The sequence below is a fragment of the Pleurodeles waltl genome, chromosome 1_1 (assembly GCF_031143425.1).
Source record: "Pleurodeles waltl isolate 20211129_DDA chromosome 1_1, aPleWal1.hap1.20221129, whole genome shotgun sequence".
Classification (NCBI taxonomy): Eukaryota; Metazoa; Chordata; class Amphibia; order Caudata; family Salamandridae; genus Pleurodeles; species Pleurodeles waltl.
In genome coordinates, this window is record NC_090436.1 from 704,165,543 (window position 1) to 704,188,630 (window position 23,088).

A 23,088-nucleotide genomic window follows, 5' to 3' on the forward strand; every position below is an offset into this window, starting at 1 on the left:
GTTAATAACTTAGCCTGGAAACAGATTTGGAGCCTGTTGTGGCTCAGTTTGACTAATATTTTCTGCAGTTCAGTAATAAACTTCAACTCCAAATTTGCTTATGCTAGCACTGCTGTACAACTTGTAGTTTATCTAGAATGCCGTTATTTGGTCTCAAAGCACTGTACTAAGAATTACCTTTTTACCTTATCATTGGTACTCTTTGCTCAGTTTCGTGGTAAAATCCAGAAGAAATATGTAAAACAGCCTTTGTCTTTTAAACAGAAAATAAGTTTGTTTCTTGCCTCTGATTGTGTGCTCCCTCAGTCTTTTGCGTTACCTTTCTGAGCATCCACCCAGCGTTTTATATTTCTGACAGTGGCAGCTCCTCCGTTTGGGCGAAGGCGCGTTACCACCCCTGTCGGCAGCAGAAGCTGCAAACCCTTCACAAGGAAGGGACTATAAACTACATTTATTGTCCCTTCCTTGTTAAAGGGGCAGGGCCATGGGGTGACGAGCAGTGAGGGGAGTGCACTGTGCACTCCCCTCACTGCGCATGTGTTTGGCTGTTCGTTGCAGGCCGGCCAAACATGCCCGAGAGCCTGCGCAGGCTTCCAGTCTGGGCACTCTCAACCAATCCTAACGCTGCTCTGAGCAACGTCTGGATTGGCACAGGGCAGGCTAGGAGCCTGTGCCTGCCTGCAGGACGGAAGAGGAGCAGTACGGCAAGAAGCGGCATGGAGGTAAGGTTTTAGTATTATTTTTTAAATTAAAATTTATTTGCCCTTCTGCACCACCCCCACCCCTGCGTGTGGTGCCCCGCCCCCTGTATCCCCAGCGAGCCACCTCACCTATTATTGTGAAACTTCAATGTAGATAGATTATCTCCATACTTATAGAATGTCATTTGTCTGTGAAGATTTGTACTTTTAAAGCTGACTTCTAAAGGATTTAGGGACGTGTGGGTGCAGCACTGCACTAAACATCTTTTATCACGTTGTCAAAACTAGTCTTTTTGCACCAGAGGGCAAATACATGAAGTCTTTGTTTTGCAGTGAATACTTGCCAATCTCTTGCTGTAATTAGAACATCTGTAAAAATGATTTGTTCATTGTAATTTGAGCTGAATTGAGTGGCAACATACAGGCATGCTCCTCACACAGTATTCCCAAGTCAAGTAGAATGCATCAATTGTGCTGAAATCTTGGGGAAAAAAAATTGTGGTCCGTCTATAGACTTGAACAAAAACACATGGTATAAAGAAATAAAACAAACGCCTTTCAAAAAAAGAATAAAAAAATTGTGTAGACTAAAAGTTGGGATAAGTCCGCAGTGTATATCTTATTATTATTATTAATATATATGTATATATATTTTTTTTTACAAGACTGAGTATGTTTTAAGACAAGTTATCTTCTTACCTGTTCCACATTGCTTGAGAGTGGACACTTTCGGTTTCACTAAAATTAAAATAAAACTCACGCTATCAAAACCTCTTCAGTGTGCAAATCCATGCTCAGTGTCCCAACTATTCACAAAGTGATTGGTGTCCCCAAAAAGAAAACTGCATAAGAATCCAGTAACTCTCAGTGGAAATCTGCTTAATGACAAACGAAATGACTAACCTACACTATGACCTCCACAGCTGTTGATCAGACATATCACTCCCTGTTTAATTAGGGTACATGCTTCTGTCTATACAAGCGCAAAATACTCCTACTCATACCAATGCAAACCTGATTCAACCATATTGAACAAATAATCAACAGACTTCTCAATGCCTCTTGGGAATGGAAACATTAATAAAATGCATTAAAGCACACTCCACATTCAGTTGTTTTCCATTTTTGAAGCTTGCCCATACAGTTTAACATTTCTGCATTCAGAACTAGAAGAATAAATCTTCTTTAGCCAGCTGCTTAGAGACATAAACTTTTCATGGAGCAATATATTGACCAAACAAAATTTTGCTCTCTGAAGTAATTTTTTGATCAGTGACCTTAATCTCCACTGAGTTGGGGATGGTTTTATTGTTCTCAAGGTTGTTGCCAAAAACAGTTCAAGAAACAAACCTCTTCTCTGTGCACAAACAGCCAAGTGTTGTAAGAGCACATTTTGAGTTGACTGATCTGATCACCTCAGAATCCCTTTTTTGTTTTGGCAGGATGAGGGGCACAGGTCAAGAAAACATGGGTCTGAAATATAGAAGAATATACCTAAACCATCTTAATAGATTTGTGCATGTTCGTCTTGTGCAGTGCTGAGCATGTTTATGTCTCTACTTAAACTTGCGCTACAACACAGTTGACAAACATCTTGATGAACTGGAACATCTTCTTGAAGAGGGTAAAATCAACACCATCTGCTTGTTGACTGTTAGCCGTGTTCCCCCAAGGAGGATAAGGATTTTGGGCCTACAAAATAGGACTTGGTGCCAAATCACCACCCATGTACTACTTTGTTGCGTCAGAAATCAGTTCAAGAACCACAGGAATGGCACTAAAACTTTCTGTTTCCAAGACCAGATTGAATACATCAAACAGTCATGACATACGGCTTGTTGAGGTAGTCCAATGGCCCATGCAATCACTCACTTACACAGAAAATGTGATGACCTTACTGATAACGTTGTGGGCAAGAAATACACAAGATCATGCTAGAAGTATCCTACTCCGTATCAAGAGGGCTGTGCAAACCAAAACACAGTCTAAGAAATCAGATTGTCTGGATTATATCTCTGCCATTGGAAGACCACCATACTGTCACCTCATTCATAACTTTGTTTTTAAAAAGTAATCTACACCTACCTCATTGGTTAAATCGGTCTGCCCAAGATTGGAAACTTGAGATGGTCACCGTAAGAATCCTGCAAGAGTAAAAATCACAGAACCCCCACCGCCTTCCCCGACACAGTTGTAAAAGTACTCTGCAAGCCTCCTTATCTTTTTGGTTTTGGTAACCGTTTGTGGGGTCCCTGATCCTTTTACAGCAGTCTCAAACTGCAAATTTGGTGTTCCTCAGGAACCTTTCTCCCATGTGAGCAGAGTGGTGACTTCTTGGCAAGCATGCTCCCTCCATGCTCTGATGTCAGTTCTTTGTACTTGCAGCTTGCATCCTTCTTCAAGAAGCTTGGTCATCTTTCAGTGAGGAGCTGCTGATCAGGACCATTGAGGACCTCCAGGTTACAGATAGCCTATTTTTAAGAGACCACTACCACATAACCTAAACCAGGAGCTAGGCTTATCTTGGACACTTGACTCACTTTACCATGTTACTGATGTGCAGTATTTCAACTGACACTGTTTCCTTTGTTTTAACCTACTTTCTGTGTTGAGTCATTGGAATAGCAAACTATTGAGGTTTGCGTGCCAAAAGTCTATTTTAGCAGTAATGTTGCATGTTTGTGAACATCATTCAAACCATTTCATGATTTCAGTGAATGTATTGGGTTTTTAGTTTTTAGCATTTTCAGGCGTCTTTTTGCATTTGCTGTTTTTTATCACTCTACTTTTTTTTTTTTTATTATTATTTTTTTTTAACACATTTAGATCTTCGTTACTATAATTTTAAAGATGTGTATATACTCACATATATATCCTACACAGATGCTGTTGCCAATGTAGTTATAGTTAAATCAGAGTTTCCATGAGATTTGTTTTGTGTTGCTAAAACCTTTCGGGCTGTTTGACAATTCTTTACAAAACTTTCCAAAATAAAAGTTCCTAAGCATCAGCTCTTTCTTGAAAAGTGTCTTTACAATCCATTAAGTAGGGGCCAGGTAAAAAGGGAGTTCCCATAACATTGATTTCCTATGTTAATTCCCATAGGAAACTTTTCTCTCTGATACAGAAAACTGGCTGAATGGAATTACACTAAATTTGGCAAAGGCTAGAATTGTACTCAAAGCATGCTTTTTGTGATTTGGTATTGTTAGACCTGGAATCCTTGGCATGGTTTCTCCTGTCTTTTTGCCTGTGCTTCCTGTATTTTGGACTGTGTGCTGGATTTCGTTTTTGCTGGTTTTGGTACTCCGGGCAATTTACCACTGCTGACCAGTGCTAAAGTACAAGTGATCTCTATCTAAATTGTGATTGTGATTGGTTATCCCTGATTGGCATATTTGATTTACTAGTAAATTCCCCAGTAAAGTGCACTAGAGGTGCCCAGGGCCTGTAAAGCAAATGCTACTAATGGCCCGGCAGCCCAGATTGTGCCACCCACATGAGTAGACATGTAAACATGTCTGAGACCAGCCACTGCAGTGTCTGTGTGGATAGTTTGAAACTGCCATGTCGACCTGGCAAGTGCACCCACTTATGAGGCCCAGAGCTCCCCTTTTAGTACATGTAAGGCACCCCTAAAGTAGTCCTGAGGCAGCTCCGTGGGCAGGGTGCAGTGTATATTAACGGTAGGACTTGTACTGATGTGCTTTACATGTCCTGATAGTGAAATACTACCAAGTTCGTTTTTCACTATTGCAAGGCCTATTTCTCCCATAGGTTAACATGGGGATTGCCTTTAAATACCTTTTAAGAGTAGCTTCCCATTGGTAGCACATAGAGAGATGGAGTTTGGGTTCTCTGAACTAACTTACAATTTAAAAATAGATCTTTTGGTAAAGTTGTTTTTTAGATTGTCTGTTTGAAAATGCCACTTATAGAAAGTGGGCATTGGCTGCTGAATCCATGTCTGGATCATAGTGACAAGTGGGCTATTTGTGAATTTGCTTTAGACAGTGACACAAAGGGAGCCGAGGTGTGTCCTGCATTTCCTAATGAGCCTTCCTGGGCTAGAGCGGGAGGAAGGAACTGACACCTGCACTTGCAAGGGCTGTGCCTGACCTCACACAATACAGTCTCCAACCCCTTAGAGTGTGGCTGGGACAGGGCAAGGAAGAGGCAAGGTCTTGTGCACTACAAAGTCTTTCTTTTGCCTGCTTCAAAGGCAGAAATGAGTATATATATTGGACGGCTGATCCCACAACTTTAGAACACTTCTGGATCAAAAGGAACCTCTGTCGAGGAGAAGATCTGTGAGGAGGAGTACTGCCTCTTTACTGTGTCTGCTTTGCAGGGTTGGCATTCAGTTGTTGCTTCTGCCTTAGACAGCATAAAGGCCAGACTTAGCTGTGTATTGTGCTTGTGAATTTTCTCCAAAGGCTTGGACTGAGCTTGCCTCATGTTAAGAAGTCTCAGGGACATCAAAGACTTCACCTGCCAACACCTGGACTCTCTTGCTGAGATCCCTGACTTGCCAAGTGGTGCCACATCCAGTCCCTGGGCCCCTGGAAGGAGAAGCTGGCAGAACCAAGTGAAAATCCACACGCTGGAGAATAGCAGCAGAAAAATTGACGCAGCACCTGCAAGCTGCAGAAATAAACACACCGCAAGCTCAGCATAGGTTCATTGTTGCTGTGCATCTGGATTTTCCACGCATCAAATCTTCAACATCACTGCACAGACCCGAGGCTGCTTGTCCAGAAATTGACACATCCTTTCCTTGCGAGGAAAGAATCAACGCATCACTTACCTGGCGGAGAAAGAATCAACGCACTGATTCACTTGCGAGTAAGGAAGCAATGCATCACTTGCTTTTCTGATGCATCCTCGCCCCTGCGCCTTTATTTTTGACGCCTACCAGGTTCTTTGTGCTAATTCAACACATCCCTTGATTCTTATGGATTAAGACTTTTTACTTTAACATTTGATATCTTTTTGTGGGTGTGTTGGATTTTTCTCACTTTGGTCTTGTTTAATTTAGATAAATATTGGCTATTTTTGTAAACTGGTGTGGAGTCCTTTTGTGGTGTTTTCACTGTGTTGCTGTATGTGTTTGTGCAAATACTTTACACATTGCCTCTGCGGTAAGCCTGACTGCTTGTGTCAAGCTACCAAGGGGGTGAGAAGGGGTTATCTGAGCTGTGTATCTCCCTTACCCTAACTAGAGTGAGGATCCCAACTTGGATAGGGTGTAAACTGACTGCCAACTAGAGGCCCCATTTCTAATAGGTATAAAATCATGTTAGCCGTTTGCGTGAAATGTGTGTTTAAATAGGTGCTCGGTTGGGCTTGTAGTTGTTCAAAATTAAAGTAAATCTGTATGGTTTGTCATGCGGAAATCCCATGGTACCATAAAATTGAAATAGAACACTCTGGTTGGCCGAGCGAGCTGTTGCTCCTGTCTCCCATCATTTTGGAACCACTGTACCAGGACCCATCCTCCTATACTGAACGATCTCATTCGCTGGCTACAACCCAGATTAAAATATTGTAGCCCCAATTACAGACCCTGTGCCCTGAAAATGTTGAAAATATATCTGAGAAATTGACTGAATATGATCAGAAATTCACCTTGGCTAACTCAATGTTATACTTCAAAGGGGAATTAAAGGCAGCTCTTCAGTTGTAAATATGAGAGGTTTTTAACACTAAGCCAACACTTAATTATTATAGTGAACATCTATACTTCCTGCCAAATGCTAGTTGGCACTTGGCCCTGGTGGATTATGCAAAGAAGAGGTACATTCCTATTAAATTGGGAAAGCTGAAAGTCCGAAATCTAGGTTGAATGTGAGACATCGTCTAGAAAATCCCCTAACTATATGTCTTTATGAGGTGCATTTATACAGAGCTGGAAGGACCCCTGACGTAGGACTGTTCCCAAACAATAGATAACAAGACATGCTTGGGGCGGCAATTACATAAACAATTCTCTTGAACGCACAAAGTGGAAAAGTACCTAATGTGAATACCTACATCTTATCTATCTCTGGCGCTGATAGTGACGCCTTAGCAGAGAGGCACTGATAGCATGAAGCTAAAACATTGTCCTAACTAAAAACAATGCAGCCAACTTGAAAATATATAATTAAATAATTGCGCTAAAACAAAGCAAACTAAGTGGGGTAAAAGTCACTGGGTGATGGCAGCACAAGTGTACAAGCCAGAAGACTAAGCTAACTTCTGCTCCCTATTAAAGCAAGATGGGATTCACTACACCCTCCCCATTGCTGGAACAAATATGACGCCATAGGTTGATGCCACCAAAGGCGAATAAATCCAAGTAAAATGCTCTGGACTAAAACAAACTAAAATCATATTAAAATAAAACTAAAATCTGATTAAAAACTGTGTACAAAATAGCTAAAACATACAAAGAGACATAATGTTGACTATGACAAGCGCAGCAGGCCAAAGTTATTAGTAAACTTTTGAATAGGCCAATGGTCAAATCGATCTAACAGTAGTCATGATCTTGAAGAGCGTCCTCGAAGCCACTGAATGGAAAGGCCCTCAGGAAAGAGGCCACATCGTCAGATGTCAGATCGATGACAGGATAGGCAGACAGGTCCACGGAGCAGTAGTGTGTATCAGTCTCAATTGCAGGACCTCTTGCAGGGGCAGTACCATCCACAGTGCCAAAAAGAGCCAGATCATCCACCATGGGCGGGTCAAAAGTGGCCTCGCGAATCAGCCTTGGTCTCAAGGGGCACGACCGTGAATGAGGCCTCATTGGGAACATTAGCAGTTGTTCGTCCACAGGAGGCACTGGCGGAATAGCAAGGCACACTGTAGGCAAATGTTGGAAGAGGCACCACACGCAGCAAAAGACTGGCTGCACACATCATAGGACTGGTCTGAATAAGAATGACCAGTCACACTCTAACTCTTCCAACAACGGATCATTAAACAACTGAACCATGAGTTCACGGCACAGCTGGGCTAGTGGCAGTGGCTCCACTTCTCAGTTTGGCTGGAAAGGCACAATAACTGTGAATTAAAAGCAATAGCAGTAGTATCCCGCCTATTAACGCCAAAGTCAAAGGAAAGCCGCCAACCACACCAGAAAAGATTGAATGGTTGGCCGAAGGAATGAGTACAAAGACAGTCTGGAAGATGGACACAAATCCAGACCCAACAGCCTTAAAGAAATGGATAATCCCCGTAGTGCTCGAAGCTTTAAAAATTCTGGATACCAGCTCTCCAAAATGCTTGGGAAAATTGGTATTTAATAGGGACTGTATCTCGGGTGGTGATCTTACTATCTAGAGAGCATATGTCAACGCAACTTGTTTCTGGAAGAGTAGCGCCTTTAGTCTGCTCAGCCTGTCATAATTTACATCAGTAGTATTAATGTGAGGCCACATTTCTGCAACTCTTATCTCTTGTGTGTGGGGGGGGGATAAAACATGTCCGCAACATGTTACAACCTTAGAGACTGAAATTGTTTAGGCAATTCCTTGTCGCATACCGCAACCGCTTTGGTCGCTCAGCTTCACATAACTTCCATTCAAAAGTACATGAAATGCTGGTCGAATCAAAGGGACGGGAGTACCCTTCAGAAAACAGGCCAAGTTCTCAACCCCACCTGTTTGCAGATCAGTGAATGACTAACAGTAATCTCACATTCGCTTCCGCTAAGAAAGACCTCTGTTTCGCCGTTTAAACATTTATATCAAAGGGCAACTCCCACTCTTCTTTAATATAGCTATCGCTTAGCCGCTTGTATCTGCCCAAGGCACGATGTTTCAGGCATTTTCAAACAAAGAAAAGTGGAAATGGGCATATTTATAATGCCATGTAAGAGCCATGTCATTGATGGACTGTAAAGGACAACTTCTGTAACCTTTCTATATGAAGCATGGTGAAACCTGCTTCCCTTTTAGCTATTGTCTGTTGTCCCTTGAATAAATTAAAAGCAGCAAACAAGTCACTACTGTTAATATACTTCCATGGACGCTGCAATTTTTCAGAGTCTGTAATGTCCAACCTAACTGCATGATAGAACGCAGTTGACTTTGTCCATGGTATAAAAGGGGCATGTCATTCTGAATGATGTCAATCGCAGATGACCCGGTTATTAAGGGAATAAATCCTGTTGGACAGAGTGTTCATGCCGTTGTCGACAACAGCTAAAGCCTTTCAAGCCTTTTCCAAATAATCTTTGTCTATCTTCCTTAAATGTGCAGCAGCTTCTATCTGAGAAAGCTACCCGATCTCATTGTATGTTGCAGAGAGGAATGTTTTAGAGCGTGGCTTTCTTGGACCTAACAAGAAGTCCTGCAAGTCTATATCTTCAGAAAGAGTGTTTAGATGGTCCTTAACTGCTGCTAAGGTGTTAGTCTGTAACCACTGCTGGCACAGTTTACCCACAGTGTATGTTGCAACTATACCTGTGTGTTGGTGTTGACCTGAGACAAAGCGAAGGTCTGGCCAGCTAATTTTGAAACCCCCTGAAGAATTCACAAAATGTGCTTGACACCCACTTGTGTCTATTGTCCATATTAACCAACCGCCAGGACTGGAAAGTGAAGAGTTATAGATAGCAGCCTGGACCTTTGCATCTAGTTCTTCCTCGTCGACATTCATGAAGGATTGCCAGATATTAAATTTTGCTGGTGTGGGGATACTGGGCTCGCTCATTGCCATCATTTTTGCTAACCCCAGATAGGATGTCTGTTGAATGGTGTCATTCAAAAAAATAATTTGCACAGGAATAAGGCACACTCTAAATAAAGCTTCCCTACTCTGTATTTGCCAATCTTTTGTTCCCCATGCACTTTTTACATCAATAGTGTTATTCCAGTATTCATAACCTTGAACTGCAAGACGGGAAGCAAAGGAATCAGAGTAAATAACTTTGTATTAGTTAGCAAAAATGTCCTAATTTTTGAAGGTGGTAATTTGAAGTAATATGACTCCATTTTTGTGTCATGCCAAGAAAAATAAGTAAATTTATCAGCATAATGTTTTGGGCTCCCCACAGGTGGAGTTGAACAGTGTTCCCACTGGGTGTAATTAAATACTGATCTATGTCTGGTTGCACAGTGCAGGGCTGTGCAGATGGCGGAGTATCGATGTTTAGTTCTTACGGCTGGTTGTGCCAAACCATCAGTGTAAATGACAGCATGGTATCTGTAAAGTGGCAAAATATCTAGAGGTGCGGGGTTCTCCTGTTCGTATTGGAGAAATTCTTGTGTCTGAAGTTTTGACCCAAAGATGTAATCTACATCGGTAGCATTCAGGGAGGTTGCTCACTGAATCCAATGTGGATGTAATGCTTTAGCATTGGGAACGCTTGCTTTGGTGGCGGTCTTTAAGGCTGGCACCAGGGTAACGACAATGAGTTTCCCTTGGGCAAGTGGTCTCTCCTTGATGACCGCCATCTAAACTGCAGTTAGAATTATTTCTGTGGGTGCAAAATGTTGTTCTGCATTAGCGTATAAATGTGATTTATATGCTATGGGCACAGTGTCCCCTTCATTAAAGGTGACATAAGTGAACCCAATGGCACCAGCAATTATTCTGATGACCAAATTTGTTTTGTTATCACAGTTGTGTAAGTGTTTTGCTTCTAGCATTTCCTGTTTAGTAATCTAAGGATGTATGTGTGCAACAGTCCAGTGTCTGCTAAAAATAATCAGGGCATATTAAGTCATAAAGGGTCTTGATACGTTGTGCATAATCAGGAATGTAAGTTCTGCCAAAGTTGAAGAAACCAAGTAATGATTGTAGTGCTTAATTGTATTTGGTGGTTGGAGTTGAGCACCTTTTTGTTTAGAAAGTGTGGGACCAGGCTCTTGCCCTCGTTTGATAGCTCGAATGCCAGGGGCAATACGCTGAGAAAGGCTATTTTTGTTTTCCTAAAATTAACTTTGTAACCAAGGGCTGCAAATCCTAAAATGATCCGATCAAACCAATGTTGAAGTAGTCATCTGTGAGATAAATGTCAGCCCATGTATCATCAGTATTATATGATATTGATCCAGAGGTATTGTCTTACATGGATGAGAACAGCCCTAGGCTGTTCTTGGAGCCTTGGGGCAAACAACAAACGTTTTTGTGAGCCAAATGAGAATGCACTCAGGTCCCGACTTTCATGTGCTAAGTTTTGGCAGAAAAAAAAGTTGGAGATAACGAAGGTTGTTGTTGTTTTTTTTTTTTTTTTTTTTTTTTTTTAACGTATTATGTTAATTAGTACTGGGCTATGTGAATTTTGTATAGCGTATGTGCATGTATGACTGTTTAAATGTCTGTAATCTAAGACCATTCTGTAAGAATGATCAGGTTTGGCAACTGGGAATAACTGATCATTCATTGCAGAGACACAGGGCTTAATTACACCCTGGTACTCTAGCTCAGTAAGGATGTTTAACAGGATATTGTGGCTGATGCTGGGGTGTAGACCTGATAGGTAGTACATGACAAGGAGAATCCTTGTCCCAACCTACATGGTTACAGTATAATGAAAGCCCAGTTGACAGCATAGGCTTGTTTTACCACCTACAGAACAAGATCAGAGAAAGAAGGCAAAATGACATCTTCCCCATGTGGGAGCTTACCGACGTGCTCAGGTGGCCAGTCCTTTTCGGCCAGTAGGATAGCACAATCAGGTTCATCCCAGAATATCACACCAATAGTGTGCTCTGTCTCCCCCTCAATTTGGATATTTTAATCATAAACCCTGTCGGTGGGAGGACGCGCCCGTCCGCAGTCAGCAATGTTCTGAAGTGCACTGGCATTTTTAATTGACAGTGCTGCCACCTTTTTCTTTTTATATTGTGGCTTTTAATGTGGGGACTTGTCTTTTTTTTTTGTCTGAAGACTCTGGCGAGTCTTTCTTATATTTCACATTTTCAGGATGTCGATCTGGACGGCCCCCTCTCTCGCTACATCTGTCCGGTGCGTCTTGAAAGGAACGAGAGGGAAGTGAATCAGTATATCTGTCAGGAGCTTTTAAATTTTCTCTATTTCTGAGGGTATATCTCCTGTCTGAGTTATCTGGGTGTGGAGAATCTACTCTCTTATTTAATCTGTCTTTAAATTGCTTTTGTTTATCCCAGTGCTCTTTAGAACCCTCCTGTGCTTGTTTAGCACCTTCCTTAGGAGTGGTACTTTGTATTTCTGATTTGTTCGGCTTGGCTCCCAAACTATCCCGTCCTATACTGGTATAGGTGTCGGAAATGTTCGGTAGCTGTTTCTCCTGTTCCGAGTGTGGGATCTCTTGAAGCTGCTGGCGTATAGCCAGTGCTACTGCTTCCCCTTTAATGTTACTGAATATGATTGAGGAGACTGTGTCAAAGTTACGCATTAGTTTCATCCCCAGATCTAGAGCTGGAGCAGCCCTGTGGTGTGCTCCTTTGAATCTTTTTTAACACTTCCGGTAAATTCGTAAGTGTCGGGGTACCATGTGTGGTAGTATAAATTGCAGTGAAGACTGTACCCTATGTGGCGCAGTCATCCACTGAGGAAACCATCCCGAAGGGCAAGCACATAGTGAGTATTCTATGTTTTTCCTGTGGTCCCGTAAGTGGAAACACAGCCTCCAGCTGATTTGTTTTCTGAGCTATCCAGAAAGGAGTTTTCTCTTGTTCTGTGGGCACTCTACCCATGATAGAATGTACTGTTTGTGGATTAATCCCAGTAGTAGCCAATGGGTATCCAGCAGGTGCTGGACGCGCTGGTGTAGTGTTCAGAGTTCTCATTACAAGTCTTTATAGTGTTACTAGCTCGGGGTATAGATGCGCAGATCAGCTGCCTGCATGTTTTGTATACCTGGGTGAGGTGTGTATGTGGCAAACATAGGCCACGTTGGTCCTTCATTACCTAATGGATCTAATTTCACGGGTTGTATTACGTGTGGTAGGGTGCCATTAAACCAGTTCTGATGTTCTTGATAAGTAATCGGAATTTCAATATACTGGTATGCTTGGTACCGTTGAGGTACGTTTGTAATTCTGTATGCGTGGTATGTGAATGATCTTTGGTCTTCCTCAGGAAAGGTACCCAAGAGTAGAATCTTTGTTTTGTAAGCTTCACTAGCTTTTACTATGAATGTGACATCCCGCCCTCATCTGTTAAGCCAAGCGCTACTAGGTGTAATGTTAATGCTTGTCTAGCATGCTCAGGAATGTCTATGGCGTTAGCCATGTTGTGTAATGGGTAAAGAGATGGAACACCAAGTGGGGAGAAAAGTCCTTTTAATAGTTACAGCTTGAACAACCTACAGCCTAATTAGGTACTCCCTGTTCAGCTGAGGATAAGTTTCCCCAAGACCATGGACGTCTCCGTATAATGTTACTTATGGTACCTGTTGTATGTTAGACGGAGATAGGGCATCTGTAAATTAGTGCCTAACAACCATTGTTGGTGGTGCCATGTCGTAGTTTGACTTGCTGTAGGCAAGACTGCAGGTTTAACCCCTTAGTTGCTGGGCCTTTCCCCCCCCCAGTGCTGAGCCCTTTTTTGGCTATTTGGGGTAGTTCGCGCTTAGGGCTTCATAACTTTTTGTCTACATAAGCTAACCACGCCAAATTTGCGTCCTTTTTTTCCAACATCCTAGGGATTCTAATGGTACCCAGAGTTGGTGGTTTCCCCTGGAGGAGACCAAGAAAATAGCCAAAATACAGTGAACATTTAGTTTTTTCCAAAAAAATGGGGAAAAAGGGCTGCCGAAGAAGGCTTGTTTTTTTTCCCCTGAAAATGCCATCAACAAAGGGTTTCTGGTGCTGAAATCACTATCTTCCCACCTTTCAGGAACGGGCAGACTTGAATCAGAAAACCACATTTTTCAACACAAATTTGGCATTTTACTGGGACATACCCCATTTCTACTATATTTGGTGCTTTCAGCCTCCTTCCAGTTAGTGACAGGAATGGGTGTGAAACCAATGCTGGATCCCGGAATGCTAAACATTTCTGAAAACTAGACAAAATTCTGAATTCAGCAAGGGGTCATTTGTGTAGATCCTACAAGGTTTTCCTACAGAAAATAACAGCTGAAATAAAAAAAATATTGAAATTGAGCTGAAAACAACAGCCATTTTTCTTTATGTTTTACTCTGTAACTTTTTCCTGCGATGTCAGATTTCTGAAAGCAATATACCGTTTTGTCTGCTGGACTCTTCAGGTTGCGGGGATATAAAGGGCTTGTAGGTTCATCAAGAACCCTAGGTACCCAGAGCCAATAAATAAGCTGCACCCTGCAGTTGGTTTTCATTCTACAGTATACTGGGTATACAGCAATTCATTTGCTGAAATATTAAGAGTGAAAAAGAGGTATCAAGAAAACCTTTGCATTTCCAAAATGAGCACAAGATAAGGTTTTGAGGAGCAGTGGTTATTTGCACATCGCTGACTCCGAGGTGCCCATACTAGCATGTGAATTGCAGGGCATTTCTCAAATAGACGTCTTTTTTACACACTCTCTTATTTTTGGAAGGAAAAAATGTAGAGAAAGATAAGGGGCAATAACACTTGTTTTGCTATTCTATGTTCCCCCAAGTCTCCCGATAAAAATGATACCTCACTTGTGTGGGTAGGCCTAGTGCCCGCGACAGGAAATGCCCCAAAACACAACATGGACACATCCTATTTTTTTTATAGAAAACACAGCTGTTTTTTCCAAAGTGCCTACCTGTAGATTTTGGCCTCTAACTCAGCCGGCACCTAGGGAAACCTACCAAACCTGTGCATTTCTGAAAACTAGAGACCTAGGGGAATCCAAGGAGGGGTGACTTGCGGGGCTCGGACCAGGTTCTGTTACCCAGAATCCTTTGCAAACCTCAAAAAGTGGCTAAAAAAACAAGTTTTCCTCACATTTCGGTGACAGAAAGTTCTGGAATCTGAGAGGAGCCACAAATTTCCTTCCACCCGGCGTTCCCCCAAGTCTCCCGATAAAAATGATACCTCACTTGTGTGGGTAGGCCTAGCGCCCGCGACAGGAAACGCCCCAAAGCGCAACGTGGACACATCAAAATTTTTGGAAGAAAACAGAGGTGTTTTTTGAGAAGTGCCTACCTGTAGATTTTGGCCTCTAGCTCAGCGGGCACCTAGGGAAACCTACCAAACCTGTGCATTTCTGAAAACTAGAGACCTAGGGGAATCCAAGGAGGGGTGACTTGCGGGGCTCGGACCAGGTTCTGTTACCCAGAATCCTTTGCAAACCTCAAAAAGTAGCTAAAAAAACAAGTTTTCCTCACATTTCGGTGACAGAAAGTTCTGGAATCTGAGAAGAGCCACAAATTTCCTTCCACCTGGCGTTCCCCCAAGTCTCCCGATAAAAATGATACCTCACTTGTGTGGGTAGGCCTAGCGCCCGCGACAGGAAATGCCCCAAAACAGAACGTGGACACATCAAATTTTTTCATAGAAAACAGTGCCTACCTGTGGATTTTGGCCTCTAGCTCAGCCGGCACCTGGGGAAACCTAGCAAACCAGCACATTTTTGAAAACTAGAAACCCAGGGGAATCCAAGATGAGGTGACTTGTGGGGCTCGGACCAGGTTCTGTTACCCAGAATCCTTTGCAAACCTCAAAATGTGGCTAAAATAACACGTTTTCCTCACATTTCGGTGACAGAAAGTTCTGGAATCTGAGAGGAGCCACAAATTTCCTTCCACCCAGCGTTCCCCCAAGTCTCCCGATAAATATGATACCTCACTTGTGTGGTTAGGCCTGGTGCCTGCGACAGGAATAGATCACACAACGGTCAATGTTGGTCCTTACGTGAGGCAGCTGTTGACCCTGGGGTGATCCATTCTGACACAGGCACTAGGTGTAGGCACTCAAGTGGGGTAGTGTTTTTATCAGGACAGGTGAGGAGTCCCTGGGTGGTAGGAATGTTGTGGATCCCAGCATATTCCTGTAGTTTGTGTGACAGAAATGCGAGAAAAATTTAGTTTTTTTTCAACATTTCAGCTTTGCAGGGTATTCTGGGTAAGAAAACTTTGGGGAATCCACACAAGTCACACCTCTGTGGACTCCCCCGAACGTCTAGTTTCCAGAAATGTTTGGGTTTAGTGTGTTTCTCTATATGGCCGCCGAATCCAGGACCAAAAACACAGGTGCCTGCCTTACAAAACCAGTTTGTTTTGCCAGAGACAATTTTGATGTCTCCACAATATGATTTGGGTGGTGGAATTTGGGGCTGAACTAAATTGGTGAGCTCCCAAGAGAGCACTCTCTCTCTGCTTGCTGCCGCATTCACCTGCTCTCTGGGTTGGCCTAACCCACTATTACCCAGTTGCACGAACAGCTTGCGAAGGGACAGCAGGACTGTCCTCATCACCTCCCTCATAATGTATTGAGCTGTGCTGCGATCGGGGGCCAGGAAACCGTTTCAGAAGGCCTCGTAAGAAAGGGGAGACTCTCCCCTTTCTTACGAGGCCTTTTCAAAGTGTTTCCTGGCCCCCCCGATCGCAGCTTTGCTGCGATTGGGGGGGCCAGGAAACCTGAAAGTGTTTCCTGGCCCCCGATCGCAGCAGAGGGGGGGCCAGGAAACACTTTCAGGAAGGCCTCGTAAGAAAGGGGAGACTCTCCCCTTTCTTACGAGGCCTTCCCGAACGTGGAAAAGGCAGTTTTCCCCATCAAAGCAGGAAGCGGCCGCAAGGCTGTTTCCTGCTTTGATGGGCAAAACACCTTTGCAACGTCACAAAGGGGCGGGTGGGGGGCAGGGGGAGACACGGTAGCTTCCGTGTCTCCCCAGGGAAGTAAAAAAAAAAAAAATCCTCGGGTGCGACGCACCCGAGGATTTATTAATGCCCTTCCTGGTGTCGGCCACTGGTCGTGACCCGCACCAGGGAGGGTGTGTGGGCGTCGGCCAGTGGCCGACACCCGCACTTAAGCGGTTAAGGATGACAGTACTTATGTTTGTAGGTGACTATGCCAGTCCTACAACAAGTCAAAACTGTCATCCCAACCCTCCCGGCTCACAAGCAGTACCTCACCAAAAACCCAAACAGTATAAGGTGATTTGTGTCAGCCTTTACGCATCGACTCAAAAGTGCGACATCTCAGGGAATGTTGTGGTTAAACGGAGACTACCCCTTTCTCACATGAACAACATGTCTCGGTCTCACACAGGCAATGATAGAGATGCAGTGAAGTTTTTTAATATGTTTTATTAACAAGACTGCAGTCTATAATAAATTGTATGGGCTGCAATGGTTAGGATAATGAATAATGCAAGGAACAGAATGGTAAATACAAGAGTCACGAATACAAAGCCCCCCGCCATCTTGCAGTGACATTGAATGACATGAGAAATTAATTATGTCCTAATACCCTAGCATGACAAACCTAACCTAAAGGTGTGACAAACCTAGTCTGCCAGTACCATGTCCATGAGAAGAGCCTACAAGCCAGAAGGCTAAGCTAACTCCTGCTTCCCATTAAAAGAAGATAGGGTTCACTACAATATGATTTGTCCATTTGATTAATCCTTTAATGCTTTAATGCTGTTTTCCCTTTTCCACCCAGCATTTCTTTTTTTTTTTTTTCTTTTTTTTTTTTTAGCATTCCTTCATCTTTGGTATATTGACTGCTTTCTAATGGTTTCTGAGAATTCCCTTCACTTAGTATTCATTCACCTCTGCAAATTATAACCTTTGGCGTACAGTACTTTTTCTTCCATGGAGGCATTTCAGAATAATATTTACTATTATAAACTTTTGTGGCTCCTTTAATTTACTTTACAATTTGAGGTTATCACAGGGATAAACTTTGTTTGGGTGTCTGGCATTATCTGAGGTGAAGATCCATGATTCCAGTGGCTCAATTTAGGACGGTAGTGCACCTGTGTATTACTGTACGTCTTTTTTCATGCTATTTTAATGTGAACTGACCATACTATTTACCCATGTCGCTGTCCAAATAAATTTTAATTAACCTCATTTAAAGATGTTTAAGAGTTCACTTGGCACACTTTTGGGGGTCAGAATAAGATACTCAAGAAGGTTTTACCTGTTGAAGGATTTTCCACACTTTCTTCATGTCATTTCCTTATCCGTTAACTAATTGCCTCTGCTGATTCTAGTAGTTCCATTCGCCAAGGGAATTCGGGGCTGGAACTTGTGGGAATGTCTGTATAGGCCATGCTGGTGAAAACTCACTGAACCAAACCCAGCTCAGCTGGCTCTGCAAATAGATCAACTTGATTTGAGGGTGAGTAAGGATAGGTCAGGAAATTACCTAGTTCTGGTGTCTGTGTCTGTGTTGCCTTTTATAGCAAAGCTAAACTGCTGGTCAAAAGGCACCATGAGGCAAAGGCCATCACCACCTACACAAAACCCTAACCATCATGCTGTTCGTTAGCAGCACAGAGCCATCAGCAGTGTGTGTAAGAATGTACATTCCATTCATAAAATGCCTAGTGTGTGGTAAAAGTGCCTCTGATGCACGGGGGGCAAAAAGAAAAGGGGACAAGGTTTTGAAGTTACAACACCCTCTCTGTATTTTTAAGACTAGCTTATCCTTAGTTCAGCCTTCACTATTCATGCTTGTTTTTCAGAACCAAGGACTGCTATCCCTCCATGTATCTGAATCCCCGCATGATGTTTTAGCAATTCAAGTGTTCAATGAGGGAGCAAAGTCGTAATGGGAAAGATAATGTTTGATTTGTGGAGTGGCATATTCAAGTAGTAGAAATACTTTTCTTTCAACATAAATTGCAATCTGAGACAGACCTAATGATTTACAAAACTGAAATGATACTGCTAGAACCGATCTACCTCCTGTACTTCAACTTCATAATGAAAACCTTTTCTGCTTTTTGGGTATCTGGCACCCTACTGCCATTGAAATCTAAATTGTGGAGTTATTGTTTTGAAGGAGTATGTAAGTGGGCGCTCCATATTTGGGTGGAACACCATAATTCTAAGCCCAACCCTCAGAATGCTTGTTCAGAAGAGGGGGTGGATCCAAACTGCTAAAGCCTCTGGTAACCCCACCAGGACAGTGGGAGACCCACCTGCAGCGCTTGTGACCCAGAGGAACTGTACATGCTGACCCGCATCTTGCTAGTGGACAGACGGTTGACAGTCCCAAGATGGTGGTTGGGCACATCTAGCAGCGACCTGACGCTGTTACAGCAGAAAGAATGATTCAAGCTTAGGTGTGTAGATTGGAACCTGGTGCTGCACCTGGAGATCTGATACCTCTTGGGGTCGGGCGCCGGCTGGGAGCCGCAACAACAGTGAGAGTGAGGTGCGCACTACTGACCTCCCCACCCTGAGGCCTGGAAGTTGAAGAGTGAATGAGCCCGGGGCGCCCCACCTGGGGAGGCGCCACCTGGACGCAGGACACCAGCTCTTGCACCACCTGGGGCCCTTGAACGACCTGCTAGTGAGGCATGATGGACCCTGTATTGGCCAGTGTGGGGGCCAGGGCCTAGATGACTAGGAACTGTGCGGTGCTGGAGAGGGTCATCCTTCCCTGAGCAGTAAGCAGACCTGCTGATGAGTATAATGCTGTTAATACTGGGGGAGACTACCCGGTTCAAGTGAGAAAAGTGGCTGTGGTAAGAAGACTCGGTCCCCCGGAGCCCAGGACTGGGGTGCAGGGCTGCGGAGGCGGTTACACCAAGGGAGTGTTGAACACGCTGCGCAGACCCGGACGGGAGCTTGGGCCTCTGCGGCTGGAGCCTGGTGCTGGGCAGCAGGTGCTGGACCCACTGCTGATCGTGGCACCAAAAAGACACAGGGCCGGACAGGAAAGTATTGCCGGGGGAGAGACCTTGGGATGAAGGGCCTCACCGGAGGTGAGGGGAGCTGAGGAGTGGGGGACCGCCTGCCAATCCAGAAGTGTGCAGCTACACAAAACGTCAACGGCCTGAAGGACTGGGAGCCGGGGGAGCCCCTGGGTGCGAGGATTGAGAGGAACCAGTTCTCCCTCCCTCCTCTTCCTGAAAAGACCCAGTCCTCTACCAGGAAGGATCCCCACAACCTTGAGATTAGGACCCATGTGCAAATAACCTATGACATCCGTATAAACCACAAAGATGGCAGCTGTTGTTGACGACCAGGGGATAATTTGATGGGGAGTGGATGCTTTTGACTGCCACATGCTTGCTGCTTGAGTGCCCTAATTGGTCGGGGCCCAGCAATGGACCATGCAACGTAGTCACGGAATCTGACGCTGGTTACAACATAAAGTGGGCTGGGAACCTGGAAAAACCACAACAGGCGGGGTGGGCTCCAATACCCCTCTGAAACCAGCTGCCACAATGGGCAATGATAAGCCACCCAGGTCGACCACAGCTCAAACACGGATGGATCAGTACACTGCCACCAATGCAGCTGCGGCAGCCAGTAATCCAACAGAAGAGAACACCTACTCCCCTCAATGAACTTAATACCGTTCTGCAAGCGATACAATCCTCTCAATTAGGAATGGAAACAAGAATAGGTGAAGTATAAGAGGATGTGGCCCTGCACCGGCAAGACCTCAAAAATGCCTCGGGTAGAATCCCTGACGCGGAGTCCCCAATCTCAACAGTGGAAGATGAAGTAACTACCCTGAAAACCCAAGTGGCTAACCAAAACAACAGAACTCTACCACTGAACAGAAGATGTGGAGGGTCGTTTGAGGCGCAATAGTATATGTGTGCTGGGAGTACCTGAGGGAAAAGAGGCACAGCAGGCTGTGGACTTTCTGGATGAGTGGATAAAGAGTTGAATGCCACCGAGCGCCTATCGAGTTAGTTCACGGTTGAGTGAGCCGGCCAGGCCTTAAATCCAAAACCACCTCCAGGGGCACCACAGAGACCCATGATGGGCCACATTTTAAGCTACAGGGACAGAGACACTGTACTCTGTGAGGCCCGCAATCACCCAGACCTCCAGTATGACGGTACCAAAGTCCTCTTATTCCCTGACTATACATGCAAGGGCCAACACCAAAGAATGTCTTACACAGAGGTTAAGAAAAAGCTGAGGGCAGCGGGCCTCAAATACGGCCTCCTTTTTCCTGCTAAACACGTAGTGCCCCACGCAAATAAGACCCACTTCTCTGATTCACCAACATTGGCCTGGCAATGGCTCAGGGAGTAGAGCGCTCACAGCACTACTGGGAATACCCCAGTACGCACCTCACAAAGACCACAAACTACTGTAGCATTCATGGAACCCAGGCCCCAATACAACAGAACTTGCTTTTGGAGAAGACACCAGGGCCCCCAACAATGATTCCTCTTTGCGTACTCCATTGGATAGAGAAATCTTCTTGTCAACGTCTAGAAGGCCGGGCAAGAAATCTAACGAGGCAACGGACAGAGAGGAACATATCTGCTCCCCTTCCTCCCCAAACTGGTGGACCATATTACAGACTCTGACACATCACGCAGCCCTGTGGCCTAATTGCATTTACATTGATGGCTACTAGTTTTCCTTCATGGAAAGTGGGACGACTGCCATACCTCCTTAATTAGCTTAGTGCTAACTGTTGTAGGTTTGGTTTGTAGTGTTGTGTTGGACATTTTCAGTAGAGCGACAGATGCTTCTGAGAGGAAAGTATGGTGAGGGGTGGGAGTTGGGGGAAAGGGATTTTGTAGGTTTATCAGAGGTTGGGAAAAGTTTGTTTTAACCTATCTTTTGTATAACATACTAGGACACAGCTGCTTTAAAATGTGTTGCCCATGTAGCTTGATGCGAGACACACACACTATAGCAAACACACTGCATGCAAGTACCATACTCAGCAAGACCCAGAGTGGATCCCCCACGATTCGCTGTACCCAAATGGTGCAGCATCTAGCAAGAACTCCACAGTGGCAACCAAGAAGGTGCTGTCTTGGAATGTAAACCTCCTATTTAGACAAGGTGAAGTGTTCAGTGGTACTAACATTTTCCCACTGACACTCGCCAGATATTCTCTTATTGCAAGAGACACACCTAATGGGCCAAAACTATCAGTTCCTGGCGCATAGAGGCTATGACAGGCTGTTCCATGCAGGGCACACAAGTGGCTCCAGAGGGGTTGCCATTTTTCTGAGGAAGTCCTGCCCACTGATGATCTCCCATATGATATGGGATCCACACAAAAGATTATTAATCCTGAATGGTTCACTCGAGGGACACTCACTTAACCTAGCGACTGTCTATGCACCACCAGTGTCCCTACACTCTTTCCTCCAGATCCTCTCCGAACACCTCTGGAAGCTGCCCCAAGGGCTGAATATGATAGGGGGAGACTGTAATACAGCCCTGATACCAGGGGCAGAAGCGTCTGTACCCCCCTCCATGGCCTGCCACACAAATATGCAACATCTCTCGGACTGGTATACCTCACTGGGACTGTGCAATGTCTGGCAAACTTTGCATCCGCGGCGCACACACACTACAGTCACACGTCCGCGGCTTATCATACACAGTCACACATAGATCTGATCTTTATGCCCACGCTGGATTGTCGAGGTGTCCACCAAATCCAGATTTTGCAGAGAGGAATCTCTTATCATGCTCCCCTACTGCTAAGTCTGGGTCCCACAAGAGAAGGGCTTCGGCCAATGCCTGGTTTCTACAGGACCAAGCCTATGCAAAAGCACTCCGGACAGAAATAAAAACACTATTTTAGGGATAATAAAGGCTCGGTCTCTTCTCCTGGAATATTGTGGGTGGCCGTTAAGGTGACGATTCGTGGTCATGAGTGGGCGCGTGCTTCCCAGCTTAACCATCTGGAAGCTCATGCCCTTGGCTTGGAGAAAGGGAATGAGGGGACACATGGTGAGGTCGCAACTCGAGAGCTTGAATGAATCAGACAAGAAATACGTCACCACTCTTTAGGGGCGACTAAGCACGTATGGAGGGCCGCAACAGCCAAGATATATGGCTGGGGAGGGGGGAGGGGGGAGGAGGGGTGAAACAGTAAACTCTTGTACTAGTCCGTTTCGGATAGCCAAACTCCCAGGATCATGCCGGAAATTATAGACCAAGAAGGCAATACATTGTGCACAACCCCGACAATAGTGCAGGCCTTTGACAAATATTACCGCACCCTATATGCAGCCTCGGACACCAAAGACATAAAACCACTCAGGCAGTTCTTAGAGGGATTATCTCTCCCCCGACTTCCCCGATTAGAAACCAAAATATTAGATGAACCTCTTACAACCGAAGATCTATCAACAGCATTAACCACAATGGCTTCAGGGAAAACCCTGGCACCAGATGGTTTGCCAACAGAATATTACAAAGCTTTTAAAGATCTCCTGGTGCCAAAATTACTGGCGCTATATACAGAGGTGGAAAACGGTGTCTTCCCGCCTGGGATAGATACTGCCACTATTGTGGTAATCCAGAAATCCCAGCCTCCTAACCCCCACACTTCCTGCTCA

General features: G+C 44.4%; 1 protein-coding gene across 2 annotated transcripts in view; it reads left to right on the forward strand.

Annotated features, from left to right (window-relative positions):
• Window positions 1-23,088, forward strand: part of GRAMD2B (GRAM domain containing 2B) — a 424,374-nt gene that overhangs the window by 257,198 nt on the left and 144,088 nt on the right. The window lies entirely within an intron of this gene.